The sequence below is a fragment of the Lissotriton vulgaris genome, chromosome 9, assembly GCF_964263255.1.
Source record: "Lissotriton vulgaris chromosome 9, aLisVul1.2, whole genome shotgun sequence".
NCBI lineage: Eukaryota > Metazoa > Chordata > Amphibia > Caudata > Salamandridae > Lissotriton > Lissotriton vulgaris.
The window spans coordinates 716,281,050-716,299,396 of NC_141697.1; positions in this window are offsets into that span (position 1 = coordinate 716,281,050).

Below are 18,347 nucleotides of genomic sequence, written 5' to 3' on the forward strand. Positions count from 1 at the left end.
TGGCAATAAGGCCACTAACACATGATAGGACTCAGCATAGGTCTTAGAAAATTATTCCTACGCTCAAACCTTGGTAACGTGGCTGCAAGCAGACAGGCTTAACTTCAAAGACAGGTATGTAAAGCATTCAAAACGCTATTTCAGTAAATAATTAAGACACAACACAAAATAAAAATCCAACACCAATTTATAAAAATAGGTAATATTTTTATCTTTTAAATGACACCAAAATGAAAAAATAATCCACTGTAGGGAACCAGAGATATACATTTTTAAAGATTAGTCACTTTCTAGTGCATAGAAACCAACAGTGCCCCTTTTAGTCATTTTGTTTCTCTGACAGGGACACCTTTAAAAATGGTTCTGTAGAATCTCACTGTAACGGGGTCGGGACGGGTGGCCGGGAAGACTGGTGGACCCCTGATGATGCCTGCTCTTCTGCCCTACAGTCGGAAATGCCGAGGGATGACTGGAACCCGCGACAGGAGTCGTATGAGGAAACATCCGCTGGTTCCTTTAACTGGGTGTACGACGGCTGCAATGAAACCACGCCTACCTCTGACGTGGACGCTGGATGGTTGAAAACGGGGGAAGCCCTCTACGCAGCGTGTGACGTCACCAACTGCTCGAGAGGAGAAGGCGAGGAGAACGCTACGAAGGGACCCGAAGAAGACGGAGGAACCGGATTCCCGGAGAGCGGAGGAGAGCCAGGAGGCCAACGACCCTGTGTTCCGCCGTGCCGCACTCCCGAGGGAGGAGTGTGGCTTGCCCAGGTACGGCGGCGTTGGGCGGCTTGGGTGGGGAGAAAGAGTGCCCCAAGTGAATAGTGTAAAGTTACCCCGATCGTGCCTTTCCTTTATGTTTTTCCCGATACCTGTATTTCCCGCATTACCCTCCTTTTTCCTACCTCCCTCCCTTAGCTCGGTCCTGTACTCTTTGAAGCACAAATCACGAGTGTGCCTGTACATCTGCACGTTCACACGGTGTTCCGTCACTACCACTGGGTTCCCCTTGGGTGAGGATTGCTATCAGACTTGCGACTAACGGCCTCCCTTTTGTCCGTCTTCTTTCCCCTTGGCTCCACCATCGCTACACCGGGGAAGGCGATTCCGAGAGGACAACGCATGCCCAGAACCCTGGAAAAAGACGGCCTCACCACGGATAACCGGGAGTTCGCGAAAGAGAGACTAACTTATTGAACAAAACGAACTTTAAAAATAAAGCCAAGTCTAATCAGACATTCTGGTCAGCCTCTTCCTGTTGCGGCGCCTGTTCCAACCAAAGTCAGTGTTCCCAGCCCCCCTGCCCCGATTACACTCACCTAATGTGCCGCCTTCCCCAGCAAGCGGGGTCCAGTTAGAACTCCTTCCTGAAGTTCTGCGTGCGGGTCCCAAAGTATCCAACACACAGTCCAAGGTTCTGGAATCTCCAAGAGGGTCCTTGAAAGTGTGAAACTTCAATTCCGCAATCCACTTTAACAAAACTCTGACAAATCCACTGATGGGTCTCCAAGGTATAGATTTAGTTGGTGGTGTTCCAGTTGAGCTTCTTGTAACCTGTAACTTTCAGAGAGTCCACTCTTTAGGTCTTTTCCAGCAAGATAATCCACAGGGCTGTAGTTTCAGATGATGCATTCTTCATAGGTCAGGCCTTAGAGTTCCTTGCACAGCAAAATCTTTTCAGCAGGGCACATTTTGCCTCATTCAGTTTCAAGCAGCAGATCTGGAGGGCTCTGCCCCTCTCAGATACTTATTTAAAATTGTCTGGGTCAAGCACCAGGTCACTTCTGACCAATGAGAGCAGGGTAACTCCTCATGGTTATGAACACATCCTGTAGAGTGTGGCATTATTTTGTCCCAGAGTGCACCAATCTTCCAAATCCATAATGGCTGATTTTCCAGCAAGGAGGTAAGAGCTGGCTAAACACCCCCCCCCCCAAGGATGGCTTATTTCCATGGACTCTCCCCCTACCATCTACACATACCTTCCTTAACCGCATCGCTGCGGCGGCTTTTCCCGCTGTGTGCGGCAGATTTGAAATTACCGCGTTACATGACGAGCTGGCCTTGTCATCCGCGCACGGCAGGTAAGCGCCATGACGAGGCCAGCTCGTCATTAGCCTCGAAGGGGTTAAGCCTAGCCCTGACTCTGGGTCAAGAGTGTAAGAGTGTAACTGAAACTCAGGCCTCCCCTTTGCCTTTGAAGAGCGTGGTTTACGACTCCACCCCCTGGCCTGGCATTCCTATAGACCAGCACACTGCCCTCCCAGCAGAGTTGTTAACCCAAGGGGTTCTTTATCACCTCTTCAAAGCAGCCTGGCTAATCCACTTAACTCTGACCAAGCAGGGCAGACCACTGGAAGGCTGAATTTGGACTTACAAACAAGAACGTCTTATAAATTCTTGTATGTACACATTAGGAGAAATTCAACAATATAATATTGTTGGCATTTTTCCCTACCATTCTAGTAAGAGTTTGAAAGGTAGCTCTATCTCCTTCCTATCAGGAGTTATTCTTTAATAACTCCCTGCCATGTTAACCGTTGGGCCATGGGGAAAATGACTTGGGCCAGTTTTCTGCGGTACAAAAGGGGGTGGTAATGGACGGAGCATCTGTACCAATCAAACACTCACACCCAGTCAAAAGATCTGGGTTTAATCAATCACCGTTCTTTAGCCCACTCTGCCACTCTAGTTCAGACATGGCTATATGCAAATCAGTCTGACCCTGTGCCTCATGGGCCAGTTTTCTAGCACCAGGTCTTATTGAAAACATATTTTATACGTATTTCCCTAATTACTACAGGACCCCCACTCCCTGGGCAACTGGGGGAGACTTTAGGGGTTCTGATTCTGCATAAATATTGCAGATCCTCTTTACCCAGTGCTCCTAGCATCAAAGACTAATTTGAGCAGCACTTTAACACAATGTGGGGAGTGAAATGTGAAATTTCACTTTACCCAGGCATATAAAAACTCATTTTATAAGGGTGTACCTTATAGATAACTGACCCCCCCACCCCTGGGATACCTAGGGGAAAGCCTGAGGGTCCCTAATATGCCACAACATTGTAGGTTTTCCATTTTTAAGTGCCCTTACCACCAAAGTCGAGTTTGGGCACAATTTACTGTTTAAAAGCAGTCCTGGCAACCAGTGCTGCTTTTAAACTGACCTCAGGCTTCAGCAATGCACACATGCTAGTGCAGAAAAAGCAGGGTACCCGGGACTTTTAGGTAGTTTCAATCCCCTGCCCTATTATATACTAGGGGCCTATGGGGTAGGTCATGCCAATTACAGGGGTACCCCACCATACCATAGTGTACCCTAGTGTATGTTGGGTGTTTGAACTGTATTCTAACGTGTTCCTTTCAGCTCAGCACTGGGCCTGGTTAGGCAGAGCCCAGGGTCAGTTAAAATCAGTTACCACCAGCATCAGTCAGCAAAAAGTTAGGGGGTGCCCAGGGCACAAGAACACTTTGCAACGGGAAACATCCTAAACCACGAAGTCTAAATTAAGACTTACCTGTACAACGAAGTCGAACAACGAGGGATCCCGAACAACAAGGTCCTTAACCACGACTTTTCATATCAACGAATACCTGAACCACAACATTCCTATACCATGACTCAGACTTCTCCACCTCTAGGGAGGTAAAACTATTAGATAAGAGGCTGCTGCAGATTCATTAAAAAAAGACCATACTGATGGTGGTGTATATTTATTTATCGACCCAAGGAAGAATCACATATACTATTCCCAAGATTTAAAACTGGTGTCATATCTATTAAAAAGCCCCTTTCACAGAACTGAGACGTGTGCTCGATTGAACATTTAATCTTACTCAAAAATATGTCTTCAGAAACTAGCGTGCCATTACTTCTCCCTCAAATGAGATTCATTCTTTAACACAATGTATTCCTTTTTCACAAAAAAGAGTATACTAATTAAATGTGTTTATTTAACTCAAAATGAACACTTCCATATGTATGTCCATACTTTTGCCTCCATATATGTTTACTCATAAAACTACGGAGTAAATGCATCTTTCATAATGTCAAAACATTATGTTGCCAAAGAGCCCTGTCACCTCAGAATAATAAAGTTGTGATGTAGTGGCTGAAATACTTTAAATTGATACTTTGGGGAAAGCATGCGTACCATTTCTGTCGAATCTGCTGATGTATGCGCAAAATTGTTTCCCTATGTTTTCCGGACCGTTGTGCATTCCGGTGAAGAAGAGAAGAGGCAGCAATGAAAGACAAGTAAGATTAAAAAACGATTTAAAAAGGTTAATAGCATGGTGGGTAGCACAAACATAAAGTAAGATCAGTGGGAAGTGTTAAAAAAGCGGATTGAAAAGAAAATACTGGTATAAATGCGTAAAGAGCAATATGGTAATTTTTATGGTTAAGGAACACGTAGTAAAAAAAAGTAGTTGTTTGGGTTGAATCGTTGTTTAGCCTTCGTGGTTAGGGAATTCGTGGTTTAGGTAGTAGTGGTTCAGTCATACATCCCTTTGCAACAGTAGGTGAGGAAACACTCTTGGCCTTGGTTAATGTAGTACACCAATGCCACTGAAAGGGGCCACCCTCAAAGCGAGCCTTACAGGGCCACCCATCGTCCCATTGTGTCTCTGCAGATCGACTCCACCGTCAGTAGGCAGCGTCAGTGAATCAATATCCCCACCCCACCTGTCTTTTTGTCTCCAGAAGAATAGAATTTCTGCTGGAAATGCTAGGCTCACATTTGAGGCCATTTGCGACACAGGAGGTGCATTTCTTGGACCACTGCTATATCCGTGAGAAGGTTGCAGAGCTCCTGTAGCACAAATCATCTTTTATAGGAGTTGTTGAAGCCCCACACATTTTATGAGGTTAGCTGTATTGTGAGTGAGGGCATAGGTGTACTTTGTATGTAGACCTGCTTGTGTCTCTCCAGCTCTGACTATCTGTTGTGAAATGTGACAACTGTCTGCCCACCCCCTGTTCTTTCCCGTACCCGCCCTACCATAAACCAACCAAACATAAGTACAGGCTATCACCCACCAGGGTTGTCCTACCATGTCCCTCTCCCACTCGTACGTGGACTGGGCTGTCTTCATTTGGGTCAGATGCATAAGGCCTCTTTCAAATCTGGTGGTGCATGCCTTCTTTTCCAGCGAAGGTGTCTATTGTTGTTAGTCCTTCGTCAGGAAGAATGTTATCTGCATTTAATCGCAGTCGCAATGCCTGAATCCAGGATGCTGGCAGGCGCTCCAACGATTCATTGCCAATGTCCAGTCGGGCAGACCCCGAGCATGTTCGAGGATGGGAAGCCCCTGCTCACTCTCTGCACCTGTTTGAGCACCACATTGCAAACGGCCATGTGGTCTTCTTTACTCGGGGAACTCCGTCATGTGGCACCTGGGACCATTTTCCACATCGGGTTGTGGGGTCTCGAGAGTTCCTTCAGCCCAAACTAGTTGCCATCCAGTTGTGTGATTCTGAGGATCTGGAAGGTTTCTGTCAGCATTAGTCGCCACCGCTTGCCCCTCTATTCAAAGTGCAGCCGAAAGGAATGTCTCCATTGGTAGAGTATTTTATGTTCTTTGAGAAAGGTAGAGACAGGGCATACAGCCCTTTGCTTAGCTAGCGCTAATGGACACAGCTAGTGGCCACATCCTGGAATATTTGAAGTGAATCACTACTGTAGCAGGTAGGGCCACCCCCTGTGGTTAAAGCATACGAGGATGGCGAATTTTGGGATAGTGGACTAGCTCTGTGTGCAAGATCAATGCGTAGAGGTTCTGTGCCATTTTCCTCAAGAAGCATTTCCGTGAGGCCCTGGAAGTAGTGCTGAATATCTTTTCCTTCTTTTCCCGGAGGGACCCTTCTGATTCGCTTCATTAAAGCACCAGGATCTATTTTCCAAGTCTTGTTTTACCTTACTGCATTTGAGCCACTTGATCCTGTAGGTTGATCAAGTAATTGCAGTATTCCCCAAGATCCAGCCATCTCTCATCCTGGGCTGATTTTGGGGATTTGACTCGTTGACCCAATTGTCGAGGTCCAACAGACCTCTGAGAGACTTTGTTTCAGGTCCGGTCGAACATAGCCAATTTCCTTCATCTAGTCTGTAAATATCTGGCTCATGAAGCTCTTGATCATTTTGTTGTCTTCTTTAACTGGCTCTGTAGCAATATTGGTATACTCATTTTGGAACATTTTCTGGAGATTTCGCACAATCCCCCTTGCATTTGTTGGCAGAGGAGCTCCTTAATGATGATGCTGTCTCATTTGAGTCTGGTGGAAGCCATGGTGTGCCCCGACAGCCTACTTCGTTGAGCCTTGCATTCAAGTGTCTTTAGTGTGGCTGTAGACAGGGTTGTTAGGGCTCCTCACTGGTCCCAGGAACTAATAGGCATCCGCTGAACCTCCAGACTGGTGAGGGGAATGACACAGGGTGAAGGACAGGGCCTACCGCTGTCTCAGGACGATCCCAGTGGTCTGCTGATTGTCGTTGCTTGTGGGCCTTAACACCTGTGATCTCCGGTCCATATATCACAGCCCATCAACATACTGCGATTGCTGGTCCTGGGGAGTTGGGGCCAGTAGGAGTACTTCCAGTATACCTGTTCCTCAGGATCCCCAGGGGTCGGGTGAAAGGTGGAACCCAGGTCTCAGATGCCCTCAGTCCTGCCAGTTCCACTGCCATGAAAACCTTAGCACCGAGAAAAGGGCCCCTTGGTGCCTCACACCCTGTGGATGCACAAAGAGAGGCACACTGTGTGCCCCCCTGTGTGCATGCACACCAGTTCCTGCACGGCATGGACTTTTGAGTCCATGACGTGCAGGAACTGTTTGTGTCATTTCCATTGTGGTGCCCATTTTCAGGGCACCACCGTGGAAATGTCAAAAACGAATCCCACCAGTCAGGAGGAAACTCCTAATCTGGCGCGCGGTCTGCCCACGGCTTTGGTGGTGCAGCGGCAGGGCAGACTGGACACCGCTCCGCCAAAGTTGTAATCTGTCTCTAAAAGTTTACATGACTACCGACTTGCCTGTTAGTTCACTAATGGCATTGTTGTTGGGGGAGCTAGCCGAGAATGTTTCTAAAAGCGATTATTTTTAATAATATATATATCTGCCTATGCAGTGATATAATCTAATGTACTAAAGTGAAACTCTTTTGCATGTTAAAGCAATACACTTTTATTCATTTTTAAAGATGTTATCATATTTATACATTACGGTTGTTGCATGACATACATACCAAAGTATACCATCATCGATTCTCATATCAGAGACGAAGAAGAGACAATCCTGTGAAAATAAATTTTAACATAAGTGATACTAATGCAGGGACTCCTGCCGATTCTGTTGAACGTGACCTTAGTCATGAGTTCCCAGGAAGCACTAGTAGCCCCAGGAGGGATGGACAGGGGCGTAGCTTTAGTGGGGGAATTCAGGATATGACACCCCCCAAATTCATTCTGGAGTCCTAATTTATATGTTGGCAGAAATTGTACTCCGTCACAGCGGCGTCGGAGTACTCTTTCCACCAATATAATGGTCCACCCTCCTGATTTAAATACTGTAGGCCTTTTGCGTACAGGCAGCAGAGACCACTACTTCGTCTCCACCGTGGTTATAACCCTCTAATGGGTTGACGGGGTAAGGGCCATCAGAGGTTAGCCAGTATGTCCGCTCCCCTAATTTAGATGAGCCAGACATACAGGTCAGTTATTACTACCCCCATCCAGGAAACCCCTGGCTGTAAGGGCAGTAAAGATTGCCAAATGTCCCTCTTGTCATGCCAAATAACTCCCATGGCGAGGGGAAAATATATTTTGTTTTATTTTCAAAAACAAAATCTTGCATTAGGGTTTAGTTTTTAAAAATAAATATTAAATTGTTGTAACTTTGCTGTACGGCTCCGTGTTGTTTGACAGTCATACAGCAAAGGTACAATATATTGGTGGGAATTGCCTTAATTGCGGTTCGTGTCAATATTTGTAATGTCAGCCGTCCCGAAGGACATTTCAAAACTTGGTCATTGGGACCTCCGAAAGGGTGACAGAGTAATTTACTTCATTGCCCTGGTGGAGGATGGGCCGACTGCCAAATTTTAACTCAGGCCCTTGGTTTGGGTCTAGGGGCCCTGAGTTGACTCTACTCTGTCTGTGTGGGTTTTTGAGTCATTCTCACTTCATCAAGATGTGTTAACTTGTTCATTTTGTGGATCAGCATATTACATTTATATAGTGACTGGTTTACCAAAAAGTAGTAAATCTACACCCAGAAGTACTCCTTGTATAGGTGTAAATGTACTACTTTTAGGAATTCACAAACATCAGCAGTAGTAGGCTTGCAAAGCTGAGCCTGTCTCAAGTTTCCATGTATACTACTGGCAATCAAACATCCAAAAGGTGAGGAGATAAATGGTTGCAAATAGTCTAATCAGAGGCAATGGCCTGGGATAGCATTCCAAGCCATCGTATTGTTGCCTACTGTGTCAACCCCAGATAGACAGAGCTCACTTAATGAAAACCAGTACTGAGCCTCTTCCTATTGAAAACAGCCTATCCCGAACCTTGGTTGTCTCACCCTCCATACTGCAGCCCAATGCTTTTTTAGTTGGAAAATATGAAGTTTACACCCGAATCCTACTGACAAAGCTATGACCCTGTCTTTACTGCCCTTCATACAGGGGAAAGAACACAAAAAAGATAGGTCTGCTTCATTGAACTTAGACACAAAATAACCAGTTGAGGGTTTTTCTTTTGTTTGTCCGGCCAACGGGTTGTTCGTAAGGGTTAGATAGCAGAGCTGCCAAGGCAGCAATGTTGTTCTTCAGGTTCACAAGAAGTACCTGGGTCAGGATATCAATCATGTTTTCCCTGTAAACTGTTCCAGCCGGTTTTAGCGAGCAGGGGATTTCCATGGCACTCCCTGCAGTTGTTGATAGCGAGGTCCACCTGGATACATGTTGCCAACTCCCAAGCCTGTTCTAAACACGGCAGCTTCACCAGGACTTGCAATCAAAAGCAGTTTGAAGGCGTGTCTCAAATGTAGATGAGGACGCTAACAGCTAGATTCATCATAGTCCCGTTTTGCGAGTCCTTAATAGCAATTATTAAGGAATCGCTATTAAGGACTTGCAAAACGGGATTCACGTAGGAATCGCTAAATAAATTGCGATTCCTACATATTCCTTATTTGCGATTAGCAAATTCCTTATTTGCGATTAGCAATTTGCTAATCGCAAATAAGGATGCGATTTCAAGGGTGCCAGGGGTGTCCAAAGGACACCCTGTAGCACCCCTGAAATGTAATCTACATTGGTGTTGCGCACACACATGTCCAAAGGACATGTGTGTGTGTGTGTGTGTGTGTAACATGCAACTTAGAAAAATGCATTTAAATGCATTTTTCCAAGTTTTTGTTATTTACCACGAGATTTGACCTCGCAGTAAATAGCGGCCCAAAATTGCGATTTCGCAATTTTAAAATGGTTCATGAATTGCATTTAAGGAATCTCAAATAGAGATTCATTAAATGCAATTCCTCACAAATGTGCGAATTCTTTATTAGAGAATTTTGCATTTGGGATGATGAATCCCAAATTCAAAAATTGCACTCGCAAAGGGCCAGATTCTCAGAAACTGGCCCTTTGCGAGCGCAATTAAGCTTGATGAATCTGGCCGTAAGTGTACAAGAATTGGGACTGAGAAGGCAATAGGAGCTCCTTGTAACATCCATTTTCAGTAAATTCAAGCAATTATGATGCCAAACAATACTCAATTGTATGTTGTATGTATTGTAAAGGAGAGACGCAAAAAGGTCGAAAGCTCAGGCCGCTTAGGGGGTTAGTACATAGTATTAAAAGAAGACATAGGCACATGGCGCTTGAAATTGTAGCTTTAATTGTTGGATATATGTAATCCCCAAAAATCTCCCTTCACAAACACCTTTCTTGCTTCAACAGGAACAGTGAAAGCAGTACTGTGGAGAATTTCAACATTCCATCTGGTGAAATCTGACATTTTTTCTAGAATTCTCTCCCCAGCCCTGTCCCTCCACTCATGTTACTGCTTGTACACTTTTTTGGCATTGGCTATGCTATGTTAGGGAAATGGTGGCATGGCAGGGGTGGAGGGGGTGCAGGGAGCAATAGAATGACAAAGAGGTCAAAAGCAGAGTGTATGCGAGAGAGGTAAACTAGAGGGAGAAAGGAGGTAGAGGTGGAGCAGAGTAAGTAAGGATTGACATAATAAAAAGAGAGGAAGAGGAGGTAATCAGATAGAACGATACAGAGAGGCAGAATTAAGAAGGGGTAGGTAGAGACAGGGTAGAGGGATAGATAAGGTTTTAGAATGAGACAGCGAAGTATATAAAGGAAAAGAGGGGGAAATAAATGTATGGAGAAGGAGATGGGTGGGGTGTACACAGGTGAAGTAAAGAGAGAATACGGTAGAATGAGAGGTGAATTAGAGAGAGTTAGATGCCGAGAGATGGACAGATGAGGTAATGAGGGACACATAGAGATGTATGGGAGAGGATTAGCAGTGAGGTAGAGAGAGACGAAATGACAACTGAGATATGGAGAGAAAGAGAGAGAGAGGTCAGGTGAACAGGTAAAGCGAGTAGTAAAGGAGAGAAAAAGATAGTGAGAGAGAGTAGGGAATGACAGATATTAGATGTAGAGAGAAAAGAGGTGAAATAGAAAATGACAGTTGAGGTTGGTACAATGATGGAGAGAGAAAGGGTGAGATGGGGAGTGGTGAGAAATATGGGGTAGAGAGGAAGAAAACAGATATATATATATATATACAGAAAAAGAGGGAGGTAGATTGAGATGGTGAGTTAAAATATAGAAGGTGGTACAACGAGTGAGATACACAGAGTAGGTAATGATTTATAGACAAAAAAGGTTAAGGTAGGATCAGAGGTAGCGAGAAAGGAATAAGGTAGTGAGAAAAAAGTAAGGTAGTGAGCGAAGGTGGAGTAGAGGAAATAGAGGTAGAAAGTGAGAGAGAGGAGTTGAAGCAAATGAATAGTGTAGTAAATTGAGAGGTTAGGTAGTAGAACAGAGTGACGGGAAAATGAGGACTAGCAAGATGCCTCAGTGAGAGAGATGTAAAGCAGAGAGAGAGAAATGAGGTAGAGAGAGATATAGAGAAAAATTAGACAGAAATATAGGTGAGGCAGAGAAAGAGGTAATAGAGATAGACATGCGTTACAACTTTTCCTTCCTTGTATGTGTGCGGGAGAGCGAAATAAAACACTTCTCATTTTATCACCTCCTTTTAAATGGTGGTTACTTTTGGCGCTAAACCGTGTCTACTATTGTTTGTAGACAGGATTTTGCATCAAAAGGCATGGGTGGTTGTATAGGAATGGCACACCTATGTACCACCGCTGTAACTCCCCCTTGGCGCTAGGTAACGCAAAGCTATGCTTCATGCAGCTTTGCGTTCTTTTGGGGTACTTTCCAGTGCAAAATAAGCTTTGTACTGGGAAGTAAATTGGGAAAAAACATTTTGTGCTAGTTACGTCACTTTTGTGACAATAAGCCAGCGCAAATTGTTTGTAAATCTACCCCCAAGTCTGTTGAATCCGATACCCACCGGTAAATTAGTGTGTTTCACAGAATTCTGAGATTTTTCTGCATTTGGCGGTATTGGGTTTACATCACCCCGAAACCCATCCATAAAATCCGATTTTAATATCGGATTCATAAAAATTGTACTCAGTGTTTATGTAACTAATCTTTGCTCATGCACTGATCATGGATTTCCATCCGGAAATACAGCAATCAGTATTTATGGACCCAGAATTAACCTTGAATGCCCAAAAATAAAATCACAGGATGGAATCCGACAATTTTCTTATGACAGCAGCCAATCACTGACTGGAAAACCATTGCCGACAACCTTAGCACATCCTTAGCAGAGATTGTTTTCTTTAGTAGAAAGCCACACTTGTTTGGATTATCAAAACAATTTATAAATTTTTCAGGTCTAGCATTTCTCCTTCCATTGTATGGCATTATAGAAGCTGTAGTCAATCAAGTTATATTAGATATGACTTTAAAACAGGTTGATTGCACATGTATGGAAACTTGTCTGCCACTAAGATACATTTATCTTATAAAAAGCGCCTTTTCAGAATAGCATCACATCATTTATATTTTTATTGTGGGTTGTATTTTACGATTGCAGAATATCTGTTGTGAGGATTTGGGTCGAATTAATGCTACATGGGTGCTGTTCAAAATACCTATGACATTAAAGAATCCCAATCCCATAAAAGGTTTCTTTCACATTGCTTGAGGATCACTGGGGAATTTAAAGTATGATAGCCCCCACCTCAGTAGAGTTTCTAGTAAGTGTTTTTTAAGACTTTGCAGACGGTGGGCTGGGCCACTGCTTGCAGAGTATCCACATTGGCGCCTGTTGCTAGGAACAGAAGCACAGACAGTATCTTTATAAGGGATGAGATAACTGTCCACATGCCAATATTTGGATCCGAGGTGACTCTCATTGCATTCAGCAGGTGCAGTATGGATTCCATACCTAGCCTATATGTGGGTCAGGATATAGAGCACAGTCTTGTGGAAAAGGATAATGATTTTGTGTGTTCAAAAATAACACACCCAGTTTAGATGGTAATCAACCAGAGTGACATGCTGAAAATGTGCAGGAATTACAATTTGACCATCTTCATAATGAGGGCTAACTGTCATTGTCTGTTACATTGGACCGCTTGCTTCTGAGAGAGCGCAAACTGACCAAAATGTAGAAATGCATCACATTTACACGTAGTAAGCACAAGTCATGAAGAGAAATGCCATGAGTGCTGATAGTATCCATAGTTATATTCTGAAATGTGTAGTTAATATAGAAATTTAAGTAGAAGTGGAACTAATACAGAAATGTGTGAAGCAATACGATTTTATTAAACGTGATTATTCCTGAATCCATGTTGTGTAGCTGCTAAAATGTAAGATGGCATACGGAAACGTTGAACGTGGTAGGCCTCAGGGCCAGAGCTAGGAGGGAGGGGGAAGGAGATTAAATTTCACAATATGGATTGCACTAATGTTTAGTAATAATAAGTAGGCCTTGATTTATAGATGTGTTTACCGAATCAGTAGAATAAGAGTATTAACATGCTAATAATTAAAGAAGAAGTTGAATACTATAAAAATGTTGTAGAGCTGGAAAGCTTTAACGTTGATTTACACATATTAGTCTGGGCCGGGGAATGTTGCAACGCGGTTGGAAGACCATGAGAATTGGGATTTGGCTGCAAATGTCTGTCTGGAAGAGAAAAGGGGGTATTCAATTATTAATAAAATGAATAGAAGCTTGTTCAAGAAATGGACCAGACATGGAGGAGGGTTCCGGAATGTTTAAGGGGTATCAGCGGGCCGGAGAAGAGTCTGAGAAGCAAGGTCGACTCTAACCACAAGGCTTCATCATGGAAAAAGCCAGAAGCTACACCACGTGAGGGGCGTCTCACGAGGGGCGTCCTAAATGTTGTTGGATTTTTGTATTAGGGACAGCACCCCTGGGTGGAGTTAGAGCAGAAGCCTGAGGACCCTTTAGAGAGCGGATGGGTAGGCAGAGAGGGGTCATGATTGGAGAACTATAGGTTTTCACCAAGAGTTTGAGAGTGGGTGGCTTCCCTTGGGAGTCATTCACTGCTGACACCTTTTGATAGGTTGAGACCTGGTTAAGTAGGGATACCATCTAGAGCAGGGTAGGGTCAGCCTAACCTGTATTTTATCTCCGGCTGTAAATGACTGATAGATTTCAATATGTGTCTATGCTAATAGCACTATTGTTTTTAGAACTGGTATTGGTAGTTTCCGTTGTTCGTCTGAGGGCTTTCAGAGAACACATGTACGTAGTTGGGCCCGTGTATCTGGTGAATCTCATTTTGAGATGCTTGTATCTGCAACTTATCCTGACTTTATAATAAACCTTTGAAAGCTAGAAGTTGTTTGTGATCCTTTGAAGCAGAGTCCTTTATTGGGAGAACTAACTTGGTAAGAGATGCACTTTCTTCCCTCAATGACAGGCAATAAAGGTTCAGTCGACCAGACCGGGGTTTTAGATCGATAGTGATAAGGTATTGATCAAAATCTCGCCCTTCCAGTTGGTAGCTATAGAGGATGGTTGCCTTCTTGAGGAAGGTGATCTAGGCCAGGTTAGATTACCCCAAGGCCCCTAGAGACCGATGATCGGAAGAACCGCCCGCGGAAGAAGGACCGGATGACGTGAGACAGAAAAGCAGCAGTATCGGTCGAGAGTGAGTATAAAGGGTCATGCGTGCTAGATTGCGGTGTTTTGTATTGTATCTATGTTGTAATGTCTGGCGGAGTTGAATGCCTGTAGAGAGACTGTGGAACAGGTTGTGAGCGCGCGCAACCGGTGGAAATCTTAAGCTCAAGGAGAGCTTAAGTGGTTCGGGTGTATCGGACACTCAGAGTAATTGTTAACCAGTGTGAAGGGGGTCATGAGGTACCAGTGATCACCCGAAGGACCAGATAGGGGGAACGTAAGAGTGAGTGCGTGAGTAACGGACGCTGGCCGGAAGTTACTGTGTGTGTAAAGAACCTATCAGAGAGACGATAGACATCTCGTCAGTTGTGTTGACAATTGCAGATAGACTGTGGACGTACAGTCGAGGGAAGTGACCGCTTGGTCGGAAGTAGTCATTTTTCGGTGTATGAATGGGACGCATGCATGATCGCGAGGAGAGCTGAGAAAGGAGGGGTGCTGCTGCGAAGCGGAGACTAGTGACGTCAGAAAGTGCCGCGCTGGGATTGGCCGGCAGGTGAAAGACCGCGCTGCGATAGGTCAGCTAGCAAAGCCGCGCTAGGATTGGTGGATTGTCATCAGGAAGTAAACAGAGTATTCAAGCTGGAAATTTTGCGCGTAATTATGAAGTGTTTTAAGTGGTTAAGAGCGCTGTTTAAAAGAGAGCGCAGGGGATCGTATGAAGGGGAAGAAGCCCCGCCGGAGGGTACGCCAGCTCGTTACATGGGGACAAATGTTGGGCTGCACACGATTCTGTGGATCTCAGAGTGGAGTAAGATGACAGATGGAAATGAGGAACTCACGTTCCCGAAGTACGGGACGTTCAGATTAGAGGTGCTACACAGATTAAAAGCAATTATGACCTCTACGAGACCCTTGCCTAGACCAACTCAGTTTGAAGCCCTTAATGCATGGATTAGGGCAGCGCATGAAAAGAACATGAATAGATGGCAAGAAAGAGTGAAACGTTCGGTAAGGGCAGTACAGGATGCCAAGTGGGATGAGGATGCTAAAAGATGGAGGGTGCATAACATGGAAGTTAATAAATTATATCCAGTGTTAGAGATGCCCGGGAACAAAAGCCCCCTAGAAGAGGATGACGAGAGCGAGACAGAGGACAGCCTGATAAACAGATTATTGACAGACAGGCCACCTCCGTATAACAGAGCAGGGGGAGATGTTGAGAATGGAGAGAGGGGGGGGGGCAATGCAGGAGAGCATGGGCCGCTTCCCAGTCTCAATTGGGATCCCGCTGCAAAGAAAGAACTGTCCCAGCCTAGCCAAGTGCAACAGGTGGTCGGGAGGTTTGTGGTGCAAAGAGCGCCAGAAACGGAGTGTGCCACATCCTACGCATTACCTGATGCACTACAGGTACCTGTTACCATAGGTCCTATAGTATCGGTATATGACCCAGACAGGGCTAGAGGGGAAGAACGGGTACGGAGGGACAGAGAAAGAGCAGAGATGGCAAGGAGGAAAGATACGATCAACTCCCCAAGTCAGTTGCCGATACCAAGAGATTGGAGCACCCCAGTACACACAACAGGAGATCTGGGGGCCATTAGATGGCCAGAGGATATGAGGGGACCAGGACGGAAATCCTTTCAAGAATTAAACGAGTACATGAAGAAATGGGATGAGGCAGTTGAGGCTCACAAGAGCATCATAGCGGCGGAAGCTGAAAGGGAAAGTCAGGACAGCAGAGCCCGGACTCACTGCGGGGCTGGAGAGAGCAGTCCGGAGTGGGACGGGAGGGAGAAGGACAGTAGAAGAGTCACCCATTGGGCCCGGAGTGGAGGTAGATCAGACCTGGAAAATGGGGGCCCAGAGAACGGGGGGGTGTCGCGCCCGATACCCAATGAAGAAGACAGGAGGGCTCGGGAGTACAGGGATAGCTTTAAGTGTATCCACTGTGGGCCCAGCAGGAGAGAACAGAGTGGGAGTTGCGAGAGGCCGCACCATAGTCCCTGTGACGACGGACATGAGCGCAGTCCAGGGAATATGGGAAACCAGGAAGGATCGTATCAGATACTAAGTGATACGAGGCCAAGAGAGAATGGAGACCGAAGGGAGGATAACAGAGAGTCCTACTGTGAGAAGAGAGGAGAGAATGGACAAAGTAAGATAGGGGGTAACAGGCCCGTGTTCCATCACCTTCCAAGATCGGATGGCCGAGCATGGGATCTGGAGAGATGGGAACAAGAGAGAGCACTCCCCAACTCTCCCGAACCCAAACGTAGGGCCCGGAGTTGGGATGGGAGAGATACCTGTGAACCTCCCTCGAAGGAGTTATTGCGAGCAGAAATAAAAGCCAAAAGACTCGATGTCTCCAGCTTAAAGTCAGATCTGGATGACATGGTAGACGGTACCCTGCCCTTAGAAAGAATGGACATGTATGAGCAGGATGAAATTCTGTTCATGGCAAAGGACGTAACTCGAAAGGCGAGAGCAATCCATGAGAAATTAGTCGAACTAGCAGGCAAATATATGGTAGACCTGTCAAGGACCAAAGCATTACAGGGCAACCACAGGCTACATTACACAGACCGAGATCTAGATGAGAGGAGAACCATCGGATTGAAAACACACATAAGGGAACTGATCACTGGAATAAGGACATGGAGGGCCCTAGATAAGTGGGAAGAGAGGTGGTCCAAGAGAGGGACCGTCAGGAGAAGCACACTTGGGATGACACCAGGAGGACAGCAGGGAGTAGAGACATACCCTTTGAGGGAAGTCGCAAATGGGACCTATGTCCACGTCCCTTGGAGTAGGGGGGATTTAGCTGCTTTTACCACCTCTTTCCCCAAACTGCGGGAAAACCCAGTGGAGTGGTATAAGCAAGTTGAGAGATTCGTAAAAATCTCAAAGGTCCTATGGATAGATTTGAACACGCTGTTTGACATAGTAGTGCCAGGGGATTTGTGGACCGCATGCAAGGTTAGCGCTGAGTGGCCCACCATAGAGCCAGAGAGAGATGCTAGGACTAATGGGCCGTCCGAGAGTGTGATGGCAAAGTTCGAGAGAGTATTGACTTGGCTGAAAGATAAAGTGCCAATGCAGGACATAGATTGGGTAAAAATTGACCGAACAAGACAGGAACCCAAAGAGACAGTTCACGAATACTACGAGAGATTGCTGAAGGCGTTTAAACAGTATAGCGGTCTGGATGTCATGGATCCGAAGGACATAGGGCAATTTGTGTCCAAATTCGTTTTGGGGCTGAGACCGGATATTAGTTTAATGATACAGCAACACTTGATTTGTTGGCAAAATAAACCCCTAGACGAAATACTGAGGTATGCCAGGTACTGCTGTGATGAGATAGACTCCAAGGCTAAGAAACTAAAGGAGAAACTGATGGTGGTACAGATGCAGGCAGCAGGGAAGGGGGGACAGCAGCAACAGCAACCAGGAACAGGTACTGGAGGAAAGAAACAATACAGCCAGAACAAGGGCAATGAGGAGAACTCCACCTTTAGACCCAGGATAGATATAGCTGCCTTAAAGAAAACAACTAGGTGCCACCAGTGTAACGAGGTGGGACATTGGAAACGCGAGTGTCCCTATAATGTTGAGATAGGAGACCAAGAGGTAGAAGAGGAAGAGACCCAGAGTGTGCCTACAAGGGGGGTAACGCAATACCAGGGAAAGGTGCTCAAAGGGGGGGGGCCACCTCCCCGAGCTCAGTTCCCGCAGCCACCCAGAGTAGGGACCATGGGTAAGACGTATAGACAGATGCCCCTGTTTGTCGGAGGAGAGGAATGCTATTATGTGGACCCACTAACTGGACAGAGAGTGGAAAGGGATGACTGCACCCTTGGGGCAGCCCTGGAGGTAGACCAGAGGGGACCCTATGTTGAGGCTGAAGTGGCAGGGTTCCCCACGACATTTCTAGTGGACACAGGAGCCACTCGATCCACGATCAGGTCGGCCGCAGTGCCAGGCCTGCCCATGTCTGGGGAGACCATACAAGTGGTGGGGGTCGCTAACAAGAGAATGACCAGTCCTCTGACTGAACCCGTGCAGGTGAAAATA